General features: G+C 37.6%; 1 non-coding gene across 1 annotated transcript; it reads left to right on the top strand.

The window, feature by feature from the left end:
- The first annotated feature begins 8,063 nt into the window (after window positions 1-8,063).
- On the top strand, window positions 8,064-8,167 carry LOC127740891 (small nucleolar RNA R71). The gene has a single exon (XR_008001747.1). It is a non-coding gene; the product is annotated as a small nucleolar RNA R71 (small nucleolar RNA).
- The last annotated feature ends 11,619 nt before the right edge of the window (window positions 8,168-19,786 follow it).

Genomic DNA, 19,786 nt, shown 5'->3' on the forward strand with positions numbered 1-19,786 from the left:
CCGTGACACTCATCATCATTCTCAACTATGAACGTGTGCCTGACAACCACCTCCATTCTACCTTAGATTGAGTAGATATCTCTTAGATTCCTTAATCAGAATCTTTGTGGTATAAGCTAGAATTGATGGCGGCATTCAAGAGAATCCGGAAGGTCTAAACCTTGTCTGTGGTATTCTGAGTAGGATTCAAGGATTGAATGACTGTGACGAGCTTCAAACTCCTGAGGGCTGGGCGTTAGTGACAGACCCAAAAGAATCACTGGATCCTATTCCAACCCGATTGAGAACCGACAGATGATTAGCCGTGCTGTGACAGAGTGCGTTGAACATTTTCACTGAGAGGATGGGAGGTAGCCATTGACAACGGTGAAACCCTACATACAGCTTTCCATGGAAGGAATCTTGCGTGCTTGAAAAAGAAGACAGTAGGAAAGCAGAGATTCAGAAGATAGAGCATCTCCAAAACCTCAACCTGTTCTCCATTACTGCAAAACAAGTACTTATTTCATGTTCTTTCACTTTTCACAATCAATCTGATAATTATTGATATCCTGACTAAGAGTTACAAGATAACCATAGCTTGCTTCAAGCCGACAATCTCCGTGGGATCGACCCTTACTCACGTAAGGTATTACTTGGACGACCCAGTGCACTTGCTGGTTAGTTGTGCGAAATTGCAAAAGTGTGATTGCAATTTCGTGCACCAAGTTTTTGGCGCCGTTGCCGGGGATTGTTCGAGTTTGGACAACTGACGGCTTATCTTGTTGCTTAGATTAGGACTGTTTTATTTTTGTTGGTTTAGAGTCTTTTATTTGAGTCTAATTTCATATTTTAAGTTTGGTGTCAATTGCATGCTTTTGTTTTCTTTTAATTTTTTTTTCGAATTTGCATGTTCTTAGTCCTTTCTTGTTCTTCAAAAATTCTAAGTTTGGTGTCTTCTTTGTGTTTTACCTTTAAAATTTTCGAAAATTTGTGTTTGATTTTCTAAAAATTTGAAGTTTGGTGTCATTTTGTTGTTTTTCTCTTTCCTAATTTCAAAAATCAAATCTCTTTCAAAATAATTTTCAATCATATCTTTTCTATTGCTAATTCCAAAATTTTTTTAACTAATTAATTGATTCAGTTTTCAATTTGCTTTGATCTTATTTTCTTTTAGGTTTCGAAAATTTATTTTGTTTTCCTTTTATTTTATTTTATTTTTTCGGTCAATTCAAAAAAAAAATATTTTACTTTACTTGTGAATTCATATCATATTCCCTTTCTCCATCATGGACCTAAGTGGAATTGAACAGTCCAGAAGGACTCTGGGGTCATATGCTAACCCCATAACAGCTGCATATGGGAGTAGCATCTGTATACCTCCCATTAGAGCAAGCAGCTTTGAGCTAAATCCTCAACTCATAGCTTGCTTCAAGCCGACAATCTCCGTGGGATCGACCCTTACTCACGTAAGGTATTACTTGGACGACCCAGTGCACTTGCTGGTTAGTTGTGCGGGATTGCAAAAGTGTGATTGCAATTTCGTGCACCAGTGGTGAACCTTTTACACTATGTGGGGGTGAGACTTCGATAGTGGACTAGTGTGATAAAGATAGGTGAAGTGGGTTCGAGGCAACTGAGATAGTGGTCGAACAAGGATATGTGGCAGAGAACATCGCTGCAATGTGGTATAAATCTCTGAATAATGAAACAGATGTAGGACTGAGGATGCTTGGTGGACGAAATTGTGATCATCAACAATGGCTCCAAAGACTTGGTGCTCTCAAACATAAATCACACTTTGTCACAATTTCGCACAACTAACTAGCAAGTGTACTGGGTTGTCCAAGTAATACCTTACGTGAGTAAGGGTCGATCCCACAGAGATTGTTGGTATGAAGCAAGCTATGGTCATCTTGTAAATCCCAGTCAGGCGGATTCAACTATATTAAGAGATTATTGGATTTTTGAATAATAATAATAAATTAAACAAAAAATAAAGATAGAGTTACTCATGTAATTCAATGGTGGGAAATTCAGACAAGTGTGTGGAGGTGCTGTATTCCTTCTGAATCTTTACTTTCCTACTGCTTTTATCCAATCTTTGTCACTCCTTTCTATGGCAAGCTGTATGTAGGGCATCACTGTTGTCAATGGCTACATCCCATCCTCTCAGTGAAAATGGTCCAAATGCTCTGTCACAGCATGACTAATCATCTGTCGGTTCTCGATCATGTTGGAATAGAATCCCTTGATTCTTTTGCGTTTGTCATCACGCCCAGCAATCGCGAGTTTGAAACTCGTCACAGTCATTCAATCCCGGAATCCTACTCGGAATACCACAGACAATGTTAGACTTTCTGGATTCCCATGAATGCCGCCATTAATTCTAGCTTATACCACGAAGATTCTGATTAAGGAATCCAAGAGATATGCGCCCGGTCTAAGGTAGAACGGAAGTGGTTGTCAGTCACGCGTTCATAAGTGAAAATGATAATGAGTGTCACCGATCATCACATTCATCATGTTGAAGTGCAACGAATATCTTAGAATAAGAATAAGTCGAATTGAATAGAAAATAGTAGTAATTGCATTGAAACTTGAGGCACAGCAGAGCTCCACACCCTTAATCTATGGTGTGCAGAAACTCCACCGTTGAAAATACATAAGTGATGAAGGTTCAGGCATGACCGAATGGCCAGCCCCCAAACGTGGTCAGAAGATTGAAAAATACAATCCAGGATTTCAAAATATAATAGTAAAAAGTTCTATTTATACTAAACTAGCTACTAGGGTTTACAGAAGTAAGTAATTGATGCATAAATCTACTTCCGGAGCCCACTTGGTGTGTGCTTGGGCTGAGCTTGATCTATCCACGAGCTGAGGCTTCTCTTGGAGTTGAACGCCAAGTTGTAACGTGTTTTGGGCGTTCAACTCTAGTTCGTGACGTGTTTCTGGCGTTTGACTCCAGAATGCAGCATGGAACTGGCGTTGAGCACCAGTTTACGTCATCTAATCTCGAACAAAGTATGGACTATTATATATTGCTGGAAAGCTCTGGATGTCTACTTTCTAACGCCGTTGAGAGAGCGCCATGTGGAGTTCTGTAGCTCCAGAAAATCTATTTTTAGTGCAGGAAGGTCAGATTCCAACAGCATCAGCAGTTCATTGTCAACCTCCTGTCAGAATTTTGCTCAGGTCCCTCAATTTCAGCCAGAAAATACCTGAAATCATAGAAAAATACACAAACTCATAGTAAAGTCCAGAAATGTGAATTTAGCATAAAAACTAATGAAAACATCTTTAAAAGTAACTAGATCACACTAAAAACTACCTAAAAACAATGCCAAAAAGCGTATAAATTATCCGCTCATCGCAACACCAAACTTAAATTGTTGCTTGTCCCCAAGCAACTGAAAATCAATTAAGATAAAAAGAAGAGAATATACTATAAATTCCAAAATATCAATGAATATTAATTCTAATTAGATGAGCGGGACTTGAAGCTTTTTGCTTCTGAACAGTTTTGGCATCTCACTTTTTCCTTTGAAGTTTAGAATGATTGGCATCTATAGGAAAATAGAATTTCAGATAGTGTTATCGATTCTCCTAGTTAAGTTTGTTGATTCTTGAACACAGCTACTTTTATGAGTCTTGGACGTGGCCCTAAGCATTTTGTTTTCCAGTATTACCACCGGATACATAAATGCTACAGACACATAACATTTCCTTGGGCCCTCCTATCCATTGATGCTCAAAGCCTTGGATCCTTTTTACCCTTGCCTTTTGGTTTTAAGGGCTATTGGCTTTTTCTACTTGCTTTTTCTTTTTCTTTCTATTTTTTTGCCATTTTTTTTGCAAGCTTTTGTTTTTCACTACTTTTTCTTGCTTCAAGAATCAATTTTATGATTTTTCAGATCATCAATAATATTTCTCTTTGTTCATCATTCTTTCAAGAGCCAACAATTTTAACATTCATAAACAACAAGATAAAAAATATGCACTGTTTAAGCATTCATTCAAAAAACAAAAAGTATTGTCACCATATCAATATAATTTAACTAAATTCAAGGATAAATTCGAAATTCATGTACTTCTTGTTCTTTTGAATTAAAAACATTTTTTATTTAAGAGAGGTGAAGGATTCATGGAATTATTCATAACTTTAAGACATAGTTACTAACTACTAATGATCATGAAGTAGAGACTCAAAACATAGATGAACATATAACATAAAAATCGAACAACAGAAAAAACTAAGAACAAGGAATGAGTCCACCTTAGTGGCGTCTTCTTCTTGAAGGACCAATAATGTCCTTAAGCTCTTCTATGTCCCTTCCTTGCCTTTGTTGCTCCTCCCTCATTGCTCTTTGATCTTCTCTAATTTCATGAAGAATGATAGAGTGCTCTTGATGTTCCACCATTAATTGATCCACATTGTAACTCAAATCTTCTAGAGAAGTGTTGAGTTGTTCCCAATAGTTGTTGGGAGGAAAGTGCATCCCTTGAGGCATCTCCGGGATTTCTTGGTGATGAGCTTCTTCATGCGTCTCTTGGGATCCATGAGTGGGCTCTCTTGTTTGCTCTATCCTTTTCTTAGTGATGGGCTTATCCTCCTCAATGGGGATGTCTCCTTCTATGATAACTCCAGCTGAGTAACATAGATGGCAAATAAGATGAGGAAAAGCTAGCCTTGCCAAGGTAGAGGGCTTATCGGCTATTTTGTAGAATTCAAGGGGGATGACTTCATGAACTTCTACTTCCTCTCTATTCATGATGCTATGAATCATGATGGCCCGATCCACAGTAACTTCAGATCGGTTGCTAGTGGGGATGATGGAGCGTTGGATGAACTCCAGCCATCCTCTAGCCACAGGCTTAAGGTCCAGTCTTCTCAGTTGAACTGGCTTGCCTCTTGAGTCTCTTTTTCATTGAGCTCCTTCCACACATATGTTTATGAGGACTTGGTCCAACCTTTGATCAAAGTTGACCCTTCTAGTGTAGGGGTGTTCATCTCCTTGCATTATGGGCAAGTTGAATGCCAACCTCACATTTTTCGGACTAAAATCTAAGTATTTCCTCCGAACCATTGTAAGATAATTCTTTGGGTTCAGGTTCTTACTTTGATCATGGTTCCTAGTGATCCATGCATTGGCATAGAACTCTTGAACCATTAAGATTCCAACTTGTTGGATGGGGTTGGTTAGAACTTCCCAACCTCTCCTTTGGATCTCATGTCGGATCTCCGGATACTCATTTTTCTTGAGCTTGAAAGGGACCTCGGGGATCACCTTCTTCTTGGCCACAACATCATAGAAGTGGTCTTGATGGACTTTGGAGATGAATCTTTCCATCTCCCATGACTCGGAGGTGGAAGCTTTTGTCTTCCCTTTCCCTTTTCTAGAGGTTTCTCCAGCCTTAGGTGCCATCAATGGTAATGGAAAAACAAAAAGCTTATGCTTTTATCACAGCAAACTTAAAATATTGCTCACCCTCGAGCAAGAGAAGAAAGAAGAGAAGAAGAAGAAGAAGAAAATATGGAGGAGAGGGGGAGAGGTGTATTTTGCCAAGAAGGAGAAGAGAGGGTTGTGTTGTGTGAAAATGAAGAAGAATGGAGGGGTTTATATAGTGAAGGAAGAGGGAGTAGGTTCGGCCATTTAGGGTGGGTTTGGATGGGAAAGAAATTTGAATTTTGAAGGTAGGTGGGGTTTATGGGGAAAAGTGGGTGGATGTGAGTGGTGAAGGGGTGATTGGGAAGAGAGATTGAGGTGATTGGTGAAGGATTTTGGGGAAGAGTATTTATTGGAAAGAGAGGATGAATGTTGAGAAGAGGGGAGAATATGGTAGGTGGGGATCCTGTGGGGTCCACAGATCCTAAGATGATCCTGTGGGGTCCACAGATCTTGAGGTGTCAAGGATTTACATCCCTGCACCAATTAGGCATGTAAAATGCCTTTGCATGTAATTCTGGCATTTAAACGTTGAAGTGATGCATGTTCTGGGCGTTCAACGCCCATGTGCAGCATGTTTCTGGCGTTGAACGCCAGTTCCATGCTTGTTTCTGGCGTTCAGCGCCAGCTCTCCTCAGGGTGCATTCCTGGCGTTTGAACACCAGGGTGTTGCTTGTTTCTGGTGTTCAACGCCAGATCCATGCTCTGTTCTGGCGTCGAACACCAGCCAGATGCTCCTTACTGGCGTTTAAACGCCAGTAAGTCCTTCCTCCAGGGTGTGATTTTTCTTCTGCTATTTTTTATTTTGTTTTTAATTTTAATATTTTTTCGTGACTCCACATGATCATTTACCTAATAAAACATAAAAGAACACTAAAATAAAAAATAAAATTAGATAAATAAAAATTGGGTTGCCTCCCAATAAGCACTTCTTTAATGTCAATAGCTTGACAGTGGGCTCTCATGGAGCCTCACAGGTGATCAGGTCAATGTTATATAGTCCCAACACCAAACTTAGAGTTTGGTTGTGGCCTCCCAACACCAAAATTAGAGTTTGATTGTGGGGGCTCTGTTTGACTCTGTACTGAGAGAAGCTCTGCATGCTTACTCTCCCTTGTTACAGAAGGATAGCCGTGTGCTTTAAACACAAGGTAGTCCCCATTCAATTGAAGGACTAATTCTCCTCGGTTAACATCTATCACAGCTTCTGCTGTGGCTAGGAAAGGTCTTCCAAGGATGATGTATTCATCCTCCTCCTTCCTAGTGTCTAAGATTATGAAATCAGCAGGGATGTAAAGGCCTTTAACCTTTACTAACACGTCCTCCACTAATCCATAAGCTTGTCTTACTGACTTGTCTGCCAATTGTAATGAGAATAAGGCAGGCTGTACCTCAATGATCCCCAGCTTCTCCATTACAGAGAGTGGCATAAGATTTATGCCTGACCCTAGGTCACACAGAGCTTTCTCAAAGGTCATGGTGCCTATGGTACAAGGTATTAAGAATTTCCCAGGATCTTGTTTCTTTTGAGGTAAAGTTTGCTGAACCCATGTATCTAGTTCACTAATGAGCAAGGGAGGTTCACCTTCCCAAATCTCATTACCAAACAACTTGGCATTCAGCTTTATGATAGCTCCTAAATATTGAGCAACTTGCTCTCCAGTTACATCTTCATCCTCTTCAGAGGAAGAATAGTCTTCAGAGCTCATGAATGGCAGAAGGAAATTTAATGGAATCTCTATGGTCTCTATATGAGCCTCAGATTCTTTTAGGTCCTCAATAGGGAACTCCTTCTTGCTTGAGAGGCGTCCCGTGAGGTTTTCCTCATTGGGATTCACGTCCTCTCCTTCCTCTCTAGGTTCGGCCATATTGATTATATCAATGGCCTTGCACTCTCTTTTTGGATTTTCGTTAGTATTGCTTGGGAGAGTACTAGGAGGAGTTTTAGTGATTTTATTACTCAGCTGGCCCACTTGTACCTCCAGATTTCTGATGGAGGACCTTGTTTCATTCATGAAACTTAAAGTGGACTTAGATAGATCAAAGAATAAATTTGATAAGTTAGAGGAATTCTGTTCATAATTCTCTGTCTGTTGCTGAGAAGATGATGGATAAGGCTTGATATTGCTGAGCCTATTTCTTCCACCATTATTAAAGCCTTGTTGAAGCTTTTGTTGATCCTTCCATGAGAAATTTGGATGATTTCTCCATGATGAATTATAGATGTTTCCATAAGGTTCACCCATATAATTTACCTCTGCCATTGCAGGGTTTTCAGGATCATAAGCTTCTTCTTCAGAAGATGCCTCTTTAGTGCTGCTGGATGCATTTTGCCATCTATTCAGACTTTGAGAAATCATGTTGACTTGCTGAGTCAACACTTTGTTCTGAGCCAATATGGTATTCAGAGCATCAATTTCAAGAACTCCCTTCCTCTAAGGCGTCCCATTATTCACGGAATTCCTCTCAGAAGTGTACATGAATTGGTTATTTGCAACCATGTCAATAAGTTCCTAAGCTTCTGCAGGCATTTTCTTTAGGTGAATGGATCCACCTGCAGAGTGGTCCAATGACATCTTGGAAAACTCAGATAGACCATAATAGAATACATCTAATATGGTCCATTCTGAAAACATGTCAGAAGGACACTTTTTGGTCATCTGCTTGTATCTTTCCCAAGCTTCATAGAGGGATTCACCATCTTTTTGCTTGAAGGTCTGAACATCCACTCTAAACTTGCTCAGTTTTTGAGGAGGAAATAATTTATCCAAGAAGGCCGTGACCAGCTTATCCCAGGAGTCCAGGCTACCTTTAGGTTGTGAGTCCAACCATGTTCTAGCTCTATCTCTTACAGCAAAAGGGAAAAGCATGAGCCTGTAGACTTCAGGATCTACTCCATTCGTCTTAACAGTCTCACAAATCTGCATGAACTCAGTTAAAAACTGGTAAGGATCTTCAGATGGAAGTCCATGAAACTTGCAGTTCTGTTGCATTAGAGCAACTAATTGAGGTTTCAGCTCAAAGTTGTTTGTTCCAATGGCAGGAATTGAGATGCTTCTTCTATCAAACTTGGACGTGGGTTTAGTAAAATCACCAAGCATCCTCCTTGCATTATTATTGTTGGGTTCGGCTGCCATCTCCTTCTCTTGTTCAAAAATTTCAGAAAGGTTGCCTCTGAATTGTTGTAATTTAGCTTCTCTTAGTTTCCTCTTCAGAGTCCTTTCAGGTTCTGGATCAGCTTCAACAAGAATGTCTTTTTCCTTGTTCCTGCTCATATGAAAGAGAAGAGAACAGAAAAAGAAGAGAAATCCTCTATGTCACAGTAAAGAGGTTCTTTATTATTAGTAGAAGAAGAAGGGAATAATGAAAGGAGAATCCAAACACAAGGATAAGGATAGGGGTAGTGATTTGAGATGAAGAGAGGTGAAGAGAAGTGTTAGTAAATAAATAAATAAATAGAAGAAGATGAGAGAAAGAATTCGAAAATTAATTTTGAAAAGGAGTTAATGATTTTCGAAAATTAAAGGTGAGATAGAATTAAAATTAAAATTTAAAATAATTAGTTAATTTAAAAATAATTTTGAAAAAGGGATGAGATATTTTCGAAAAGTAGAGAGAGAAAAGTAGTTAGGTGGTTTTGAAAAAGATAAGAAACAAACAAAATGTTAATTAGTTAGTTGAAAAAGATATTAAAATCAAATTTGAAAAGATAAGAAGATAAGAAGTTAGATAAGATATTTTGAAATCAAATTTTTGAAAAAGATATGATTTTGAAAAAGATATGATATAAAAGATATGATAAAAAGATATGGTTGAAAAAGATTTAATTTTTAAAATTAAATTTGATTACTTGACTAACAAGAAACAAAAAGATATGATTCTAGAATTTAAAGATTGAACCTTTCTTAACAAGAAAGTAACAACTTTCAAATTTTTGAATTAATCACATTAATTGTTGGTAAAGTTTTCAAAATTTTGAAATAAAGATAAGAAAAAAATTTTGAAAATAAATTTTTAAAAATTTCGAAAATAATAAAAAAATTGAAAAAGATTTGATTTTTGAAAAAGATTTTGAAAAGATAAGATTTTTAAATTTGAAAATTTGACTTGACTTGTAAGAAACAACTAATTTTAAAAGATTTTTGACTAAGTCAACTCAAGTTTTCAAAAATTATCAGCAAATTAAGGAAAAGATATTTTTTATTTTTTGAATTTTTAATGAAGAGAGAGAAAAACACAAATATGACCCAAAACATAAAAATTTTTTATCAAAACCAATCATGCATGCAAAAACACTATGAATGTCAAGATGAACACCAAGAACACTTTGAAGATCATGATGAACATCAAGAACATATTTTTGAAAAAATTTTTATGCAAAGAAAACATGCAAGACACCAAACTTAGAAATCTTTAATGCTTAGAAAATATGAATGCAAAGATGCACATGAAAAACAACAAAAGACACAAAACAAGAAAAAATCAAGATCAAACAAGAAGACTTACCAAGAACAACTTGAAGATCATGAAGAACACCATGAATGCATGAATTTTCGAAAAATGCAAGAATTTTTAAATCATGCAATTGACATCAAACTTAAAACATGACACAAGACTCAAACAAGAAACACAAAATATTTTTGGTTTTTATGATTTTATGAAATTTTTTTGTATTTTTATTATTTTTTTTTCGAAAATATTCTTTAGGAAAACGAAAAAGAGAAAAATTTTTGAAAGATTTTTTTGAAATTTTTTTTTGAAATTAAAACAAAAAGAAAATTACCTGATCTGAGCAACAAGATGAACCGTCAGTTGTCCATACACAAACAATCTCCGGCAACGGCACCAAAAACTTGGTGGACGAAATTGTGATCATCAACAATGGCTCCAAAGACTTGGTGCTCTCAAACATAAATCACACTTGGTCACAACTCCGCACAACTAACCAGCAAGTGTACTGGGTCGTCCAAGTAATACCTTACGTGAGTAAGGGTCGATCCCACAAAGATTGTTGGTTTGAAGCAAGCTATGGTCATCTTGTAAATCCCAGTCAGGCAGATTCAACTATATTAAGAGATTATTGGATTTTTGTATAATAATAATAAATTACACAGAAAATAAAGATAGAGTTACTCATGTAATTCAATGGTGGAAAATTCAGACAAGTGTACGGAGGTGCTGTATTCCTTCTGAATCTCTGCTTTCCTACTGCTTTTATCCAATCTTTGTCACTCCTTTCTATGGCAAGCTGTATGTAGGGCATCACCATTGTCAATGGCTACATCTCATCCTCTCAGTGAAAATGGTCCAAATGCTCTGTCACAGCACGGCTAATCATCTGTCGGTTCTCGATCATGTTGGAATAGAATCCCTTGATTCTTTTGCGTTTGTCATCACGCCCAGCAATCACGAGTTTGAAGCTCGTCACAGTCATTCAATCCCGGAATCCTACTCGGAATACCACAGACAAGGTTAGACTTTTCGGATTCCCATGAATGTCGCCATTAATTCTAGCTTATACCACGAAGATTCTGATTAAGGAATCCAAGAGATATGCGCCCGGTCTAAGATAGAACGGTAGTGGTTGTCAGTCACGCGTTTATAGGTGAGATAGATGATGAGTGTCACGGATCATCACATTCATCATGTTGAAGTGCAACGAATATCTTAGAATAAGAATAAGTCGAATTGAATAAAAAATAGTAGTAATTGCATTGAAACTCGAGGTACAGCAGAGCTCCACACCCTTAATCTATGGTGTGCAGAAACTCCACCGTTGAAAATACATAAGTGATGAAGGTTCAGGCATGGACGAATGGCCAGCCCCCAAACGTGGTCAGAAGATTGAAAAATACAATCCAAGATTTCAAAATATAATAGTAAAAAGTTCTATTTATACTAAACTAGCTACTAGGGTTTACAGAAGTAAGTAATTGATGCATAAATCCACTTCCGGGGACCACTTGGTGTGTGATTGGGCTGAGCTTGATATATCCACGAGCTGAGGCTTCTCTTGGAGTTGAACGCCAAGTTATAACGTGTTTTGGGCGTTCAACTCTGGTTCGTGACGTGTTTCTGGCATTTGACTCCAGAAGGCAGCATGGAGCTGGCGTTGAGCACCAGTTTACATCGTCTAATCTCGAACAAAGTATGGACTATTATATATTTCTGGAAAGCTCTGGATGTCTACTTTCCAACACTATTAAGAGCGCACCATTTGGAGTTCTGTAGCTCCATAAAATCCATTTTGAATGCAGGGAGGTTAGATTCCAACAGCATCAGCAGTCCTTTGTCAGCCTCCTGTCAGAATTTTGCTTAGGTCCCTCAATTTTAGCCAGAAAATACCTGAAATCACAGAAAAACACACAAACTCATAGTAAAGTCCAGAAATATGAATTTAGCATAAAAACTAATGACAACATCCCTAAAAGTAACTAGATCATACTAAAAACTACCTAAAAACAATGCCAAAAAGCGTATAAATTATCCGCTCATCAATGCTTCACACAGACAAAGATGCAATGGACATGGCCAGAATTGGAATGAGGGAAAATATGGTGGAGCTTCTTGTAGTTCACAAAGATGGTACTTGACGATCAGATTTCTATCAGTAAAGAAGTTTAAAAATATAATCTCGTTGTAAGTATAGTTTCTAAACCAACAGAGAATCCTTTCGTACAAAAGTTTTGTTTGTCACTTAAGCAAACCCAATAAAAATAAATAACCGAAGTATTCAAACCTCGGGTCATCTTCTCAAGGAATTGCAGGGAGGTGTTCTTATTATTGGTTATGGAAAACAGTATTTTTGGGTTTTTGAAAGGTTTAAACAAGAGAAATAAATTGCAGGAATTAATAAATTAATAACTAATAAAGCTCTTGGCAAGGTATGAGAATTAGAAGTCCTATCCTAGTTATCCTTATCAATTGTGATGAGAATTGGCTTTTGCTCCCACTTGGTCAACCTCTAACTATGAAGGTATGTTAGGTGGATAAACCAATTTGATTCCTCAAGTCATAGTCAATTCCTAAGAAAAGACGAGTGTTAGGGGAATTCAAGTCAATCAGCAAAGAATTCCAATTTTCAATCATCAGCTGAGTTTGATAACTCAAGAGTCTCTAATTACTCAACCAAAGCTAAGAGTGTAAAAAGCTAAATTAAAATCATATATCTGAAATACCTCAAATTGTATTAATAAAAGAAATCAAATCTAACATGGAAAAGTTTCATAAATTAAATTGGAAAAATAAATAAAAGAAACATTGAACCTGTAATTTGAAAAGAAGTAACCTAAACATAATAGAAATCCTAAATCATAATCCTAAGAGAGAGGAGAGAACCTCTCTCTCTAAAAACTACATCTAAAAACCTAAAATTATGAATTAGCAGCTCATGCTCAGTACGAATTGAGTCTCTACATGTTCCCTGGCTTTATTCTGTGTTTCTGGACCAAAAACTGGGTCAAAACGCGGCCCGAAATCGCTCCCAGCGTGTTTTGTTAATTCTGCAGATCGCGCATGTCACGCGTACGCGTCATCCACGCGTGCGCGTCATTCAGCATTTTCCTTGCCACGCGTACGCATCGTCCACGCGTTCACGTCATTTGTGCAGATTCCAATCCACGCGTTCGTGTCAGGCACGCGAACGCGTCACTGCGATTTTTTCCATTTCACGCGGTCGCGTGAGCCATGCGTTCGTGTCGGTATTCACTGGTCATCTCCTTAGTTTCTTATGTTCCTTCCATTTTTGCAAGCTTCCTCTCCATTCTCTAAGTCATTCCTGCCCTATGAATCCTGAAACACTTAACATACAGATCACGGCATCGAATGGTATAAAGGAGAATTAAAATACGCAATTAAAAGATCTCTGGGAAGCAAGTTTTCAACCATAGAACTAAACTAGGAAGGAATTGTAAAATCATGCAAATCATATGAATAAGTGGGCAAGAATTTGATAAAAACCACTCAATTAAACACAATATAAACCATAAAATAGTGGTTTATCAACCTCCCCACACTTAAACCTTAGCATGTCCTCATGCTTAGCTTAAGGAGATAAAATAAATGAGTAGGAAAAAGCAAGACTCATGCAATGCAACCTATGAATGTGAATGCAACTACATGCTAAGACGTCTCTATCTACTTGGTTAAAAACAAACAAGTTCTCCAAGATAAATACAAACCAAATTCCACTAATTCAAATCTTACAATAAAAAACAAGTAAACTTGTAAGAAGATAGCTCATGAAAGCAGGGAACATAGAATCAAGCATTGAACCCTTACTGGTAGTGTATATCACTTTAACTCTCAAGTGTCTAGGATCAATCACTCTACTCTTCCCTAGTCATGCTTTCTAAACCTTGTTTTCATCTAACCAATCAACAAATATTTAGCATACCAATGCAAACATCATGAGGTCTTTTCAGGATTGTAATAGGACTGAGGTAAAGGTAAGGACATATGTATGGCCAAGTGAGTTATAATATGAATCTTTGACTAACGTAAGCTCTTACCTAACACACACACATACTCTATGTAATTCTAAAAATCACACCTAGCTACCCATAATTCCCACTTTTGTATCACATACTCATATACCAAATTTTTTATATTTCTTTATCACATGTGCATTGATCTTTCTATTAAAGCTTAACATTGGGGTATTTTTGTCCCCTTATTTATTGAATATTTTTGGATTTTTTTGTAGAAAAATAAACATAACTTATCAATACAAATGGATTTTCCATTATTTAATTATTTTGGTTTTTCATGAGTAGGTTCCCAAATTCCCAATATTCAAATAAATTAGAAACATGATACATTCCCTTATTAACCCATGTTCCCACAGTTTCCCCACACTTAGTTGATGTACAACCACTATCTTAAGCTAACCAAAGATTCAATTGGGATATTTAATTTATTTTTCTGCTTAAGGCTAGTGATGTGGTTATAGAACAAAAGGGAATTAAAAGGCTCAAAGTGGCTAACAAGGGTGACATAAAAGGGTAGGCTTATTTGGGATAAGTGAGATAATAATCAAATATGGCCTCAATCATATGCAAGCATGTAAATATACTAAACAATGGACATATAGACTGGAACAAAATACAGATTGCAATCATAGAGAAGAAAAACACACAAGAATGAAATATTATGGTTAAATAATGTAACCATATAAATAAGCTCAAAATCTCACGGGTTGTGTATTCTTTGGCTAAAAAAAAACCATGTTCCAAATACAACTTTCGACAAGTTTAAGACAAAAATTTTGATTTTAAATTAGTGAAATTTTTCAAAAATAGGGTCTTAAAAAGAAACTTATTATTTTTCTACCAAGTAGTACTTAAATGCAAACAATCAACTACACATGCAATCTATTATGCAATGCAACAATGAACTAATAAAGGAAATAAGACATTGGTGTTGAGAAGAGAATAACTAACCCATGGAGATCGGTATCGACCTCCCCACACTTAAAGATTGCACCGTCCTTGGTGCATGCGAAGATGTGTAGGTGGACGGGCTGCTACAACTGATGCTTTTCTCCAGAGATTGTGCAGATGGACTTGTCTGCTGCCCCTTTGAGAATCTTTCCCTTTTCCTTCTTCGGTGGCCATCCTGAAAGAAGAGAAAAAGAAAGAAAGGTAACCCAAAAATAAAGATAGAAAACAAATAAAATTATGTGTGGGTAATGCCAAATAATAAGGATCTCAATTACATGGTAGTTACAACATGCAAGTGAGGAAACACTATAAGCACATGGCATATCAATGGTGCAGACAGTGCAACAAAGGGGAAGAGATAATGGGTAATGAAAAATAATATAAATTCATGTCAATACAAAAGGAGTATAAGTAACATAAAAGATTAGCATGGACTTAAATAATATTACCCAACAATGTAAAACAAGTCACTAAGCACCAAAATAATACTAGAAAAGATACAACAGTTGAATAAGAACATTTAACACCAACAGTAGATTAATAAATTTAGAAAAGAAAATAAAAATATGCACAAAATTAAAATACAATGAATGAAAGTATGCAAATAAATTAAGTAAAATAGAATGAGAGATAATAAGAATGAGAAGTGAAAGAAAGGAAGAAGAAGTCAGGAAGAGAGGAGGAAGGAAAAATTAGGATTGGTGAAGAAAAGATAAGATTTCTGGCACTGATTTGGATAAGCTGTGCGGCGCAGGCGACGCGGACGCGTGGAGCACGCGTTCGCGTGAGTTGCAAAATTTTCTGATGACACATATACGTAAGGCACGCGTACGCGTGACTTGATTTGTGCCATTGGCGCGAGAGCAGCCTCGCGTTCACGCAACTTTTTGTTTTGTTTGCACATTGCCAAAATTTAGGGTGACGTGTGCGCGTGGGTGACGCGCACACGTGGATGGCCTCACTTTTAAAAGTGACGCGGACGCGTGGGGGACGCGTACGCGTGGGGGACGCGTACGCGTGGTAGGATTTGTGCTTTTAGCATAATTCCAGCTCTACTCCATCATAACTTGCTGTCATACACCCATTTACGTTGATTTTTAGGGGCACGTGTTCGCGTGCGTGATGCGGATGTGTGGAAGGCTTATTTTCCAATTGACACGGCCGCGTGAGCATGTTTGTGCCTAAGGTATGCCTCCAGCCACGTTTTCACGTGACTTTCTGTTCAATGCTCTTTTCTTCAGAACGCACCTATGATGCGGACGCATCAGCGACGCGGTCACGTGCTTTCCCCCTTTTTTTAAAGCAGGATATAAAATGCAGTGCTAATGCGGATGTTATGAATAATTCCAGGTTTAATGAAATAAAATAAAACTAAAAAACAAACAAAACTAAATAAAATTATAATTGAAAAAGGAACGATCATACGATGGTGGGTTGTCTCCCACCTAGCACTTTTAGTTAAAGTCCTTAAATTGGACATTTAGTGAGCTCCTTGTCATGGTGGCTTGTGCTTGAACTCATCCTGAAACTGCCACCAAATGCTTGGACTTATAATAAGCTCTGTCTATTCCATGTAAATTTTCCAAGCCTTGATGGAGTTCTTCACAAGTTTTGAGCTCCCAAAGTTGATCTTCTTGTATACCGGGATCCCAAATCTTGATTTTACACCCGACTTCAAGTTGATCATCATGGTTCCATCCGGGTGGCAAGTGGTGCACGAAATTGTGATCATCAACAATGGTGCCAAAGACTTGGAGCTCTCAAACGTGAATCACACTTTGTCACAACTTCGCACAACTAACCAGCAAGTGCATTGGGTCGTCCAAGTAATACCTTACGTGAGTAAGGGTCGATCCCACGGAGATTGTTGGTATGAAGCAAGCTATGGTCATCTTGTAAATCTCAATCAGGTGGATTCTAATGGTTATAATGGTTTTCGAATATAACAATAAATAAAGCATAAAATAAAGATAGAGATACTTATGTAATTCATTGGTGGGAATTTCAGATAAGCGCATGAAGATACTGTGTTCCTTCTGAATCTCTGCTTTCCTACTGCTTTCATCCAATCATTCTTACTCCTTTCTATGGCAAGCTGTATGTTCGGGTTTTATCGGCATCAATGGCTACCTCCCGTCCTCTCAGTGAAAATGGTCCAAATGCTTTGTCACAGTACGACTAATCATCTGTCGGTTCTCGATCTTGTCGGAATAGGATCCATTGATCCTTTTGCGTCTGTCACTACGCGCAACACTCGCGGGTTTGAAGCTCGTAACAGTCATTCGATCCCTGAATCCTACTCGGAATACCACAGACAAGGTTTAGACTTTCCAGATTCTCAAGAATGCTACCAATGGATTCTAGCTTATACTACGAAGATTCGGATTAAGGAATCCAAGAGATACGCATTCAATCGAAGGTAGAACGGAGGTGGTTGTCAGGCACGCGTTCATAGGTTGAGAATGGTAATGAGTGTCACGGATTATCACATTCATCAGGTTGAAGTGTGAATGAATATCTTAGAATAAGAATAAGCGTGAATTGAATAGAAGAACAATAGTAATTGCATTAATACTCGAGGTACAGCAGAGCTCTACACCTTAATCTATGGTGTGTAGAAACTCCACTGTTGAAAATAAACAAGAACAACATCTAGGCATGGCCGAATGGCCAGCCCCCAATGTCTAAGAACTAAATGTCCACATATTAATTCCCCGATGAAAATCAATAGTAAAAAGTCCTATTTATACTAAACTAGTTACTAGGGTTTACAGAAATAAGTCTAAGTGCAGAAATTCACTTTCGGGGCCCACTTTGGTGTGTGCTTGGGTTGAGCCTTGAGATTTCACGTGTAGAGACTTCTTTTGGAGTTAAACGCCAAGTTGTAATGTGTTTTTGGCGTATAACTCTGGTTTGTGACGTGTTTCTGGCGTTTTACTCCAGAATGCATCATGGAGCTGGCGTTGAACGCCAGTTTGTGTCATCTAAACTCGAATAAAGTATAAACTATTATATATTGTTGGAAAGCCCTGGATGTCTAATTTCCAACGCAATTAAAATTGCGCCATTTGGAGTTCTGTATCTCTAGAAAATCCATTTCGAGTGAAGGGAGGTCTGAATCCAACAACAAAAAGATGGTGAATCCCTCTATGAAGCTTGGGAAAGATACAAGCAGTTGACCAAAAGGTGTCCATCTGACATGTTTTCAGAATGGACCATATTAGATATATTCTATTATGGTCTATCTGAGTTTTTGAAAATGTCATTGGACCATTCTGCAGGTGGATCCATTCACCTAAAGAAAACACCTGCAGAAGCTCAAGAACTCATTGACATGGTTGCAAATAACCAATTCATGTACACTTCTGAGAGGAATTCCATGAATAATGGGACGCCTCAGAGGAAGGGAGTTCTTGAAATTGATGCTCTGAATGCCATATTGGCTCAGAACAAAGTGTTGACTCAGCAAGTCAAAATGATCTCTCAAAGTCTGAATGGATGGCAAAATACATCCAATAGTACTAAAGAGGTAGCTTCTGAAGAAGCTTATGATCCTGAGAACCCTGCAATGGCAGAGGTTAATTACATGGGTGAACCTTTTTTCAGCCTCTGAATCAGATTTTTGCTCAGGTCCCTCAATTTCAGCCAAAAAATAACTAAAATCACAGAAAAACACACAAACTCATAGTAAAGTCCAGAAATATGAATTTAGCATAAAAACTAATGAAAACATCCCTAAAATTAACTAGATCATACTAAAAACTACTTAAAAACAATGCCGAAAAGCGTATAAATTATCCGCTCATCATAACACCAAACTTAAATTGTTGCTTGTCCCCAAGCAACTGAAAATCAAATAGGATAAAAAGAAGAGAATATGCAATGAATTCTAAAAACATCTATGAAGATCAGTATTAATTAGATGAGCGGGGCTTTTAGCTTTTTGCCTCTGAACAGTTTTGGCGTCTCACTCTATCCTTTGAAATTCAGAATGATTGGCTTCTTTAGGAACTCAGAATCCAGATAGTGTCATTGATTCTCCTAGTTAAGTATGATGATTTTTGAACATAGCTACTTTATGAGTCTTGGCTGTGGCCCAAAGCACTCTGTCTTCCAGTATTACCACCGGATACATACATGCCACAGACACATAATTGGGTGAACCTTTTCAGATTGTGACTCAGCTTTGCTAGAGTCCCCAATCAGAGGTGTCCAGGGTTCTTAAGCACACTCTTTTTGCCTTGGATCACAACTTTAATTTTTTTCTTTTTCTTTCTTTTTCTCTTTCTCCCTTTTTTTTCGTTTTTGTTCTTTTTTTTTTGTATTCACTGTTTTTTCTTGCTTCAAGAATCATTTTTTTTATGATTTTTCAGATCCTCAGTAACATGTCTCCTTTGTCATCATTCTTTCAAGAGCCAACCAATCATGAACAACAAATTCAAAAGATATATGCACTGTCTAAGCATACATTCAGAAAACAAAAGTATTGCCACCACATCAAAATAATTAATCTGTTATAAAATTTAAAATTCATGCAATTCTTCTCTTTTTCAATTAAGAACATTTTTCATTTAAGAAAGGTGATGGATTCATAGGACATTCATAACTTTAAGGCATAGACACTAAGACACTAATGATCATAAGACACAAACATAGATAAACATAAGCATTAAAATTCGAAAAACAGGAAAATAAAGAACAAGGAAATTAAAGAACGGGTCCACCTTAGTGATGGCGGCTTGTTCTTCCTCTTGAAGATCTTATGGAGTGCTTGAGCTCCTCAATGTCTCTTCCTTGCCTTTGTTGCTCCTCTCTCATGATTCTTTGATATTCTCTAATTTCATGGAGGAGAATGGAATGTTCTTGGTGCTCCACCCTTAGTTGTCCCATGTTGAAACTCAATTCTCCTAGGGAGGT

This window comes from Arachis duranensis, chromosome 7 (assembly GCF_000817695.3).
Source record: "Arachis duranensis cultivar V14167 chromosome 7, aradu.V14167.gnm2.J7QH, whole genome shotgun sequence".
In the NCBI taxonomy this organism is placed as follows: Eukaryota; Viridiplantae; Streptophyta; class Magnoliopsida; order Fabales; family Fabaceae; genus Arachis; species Arachis duranensis.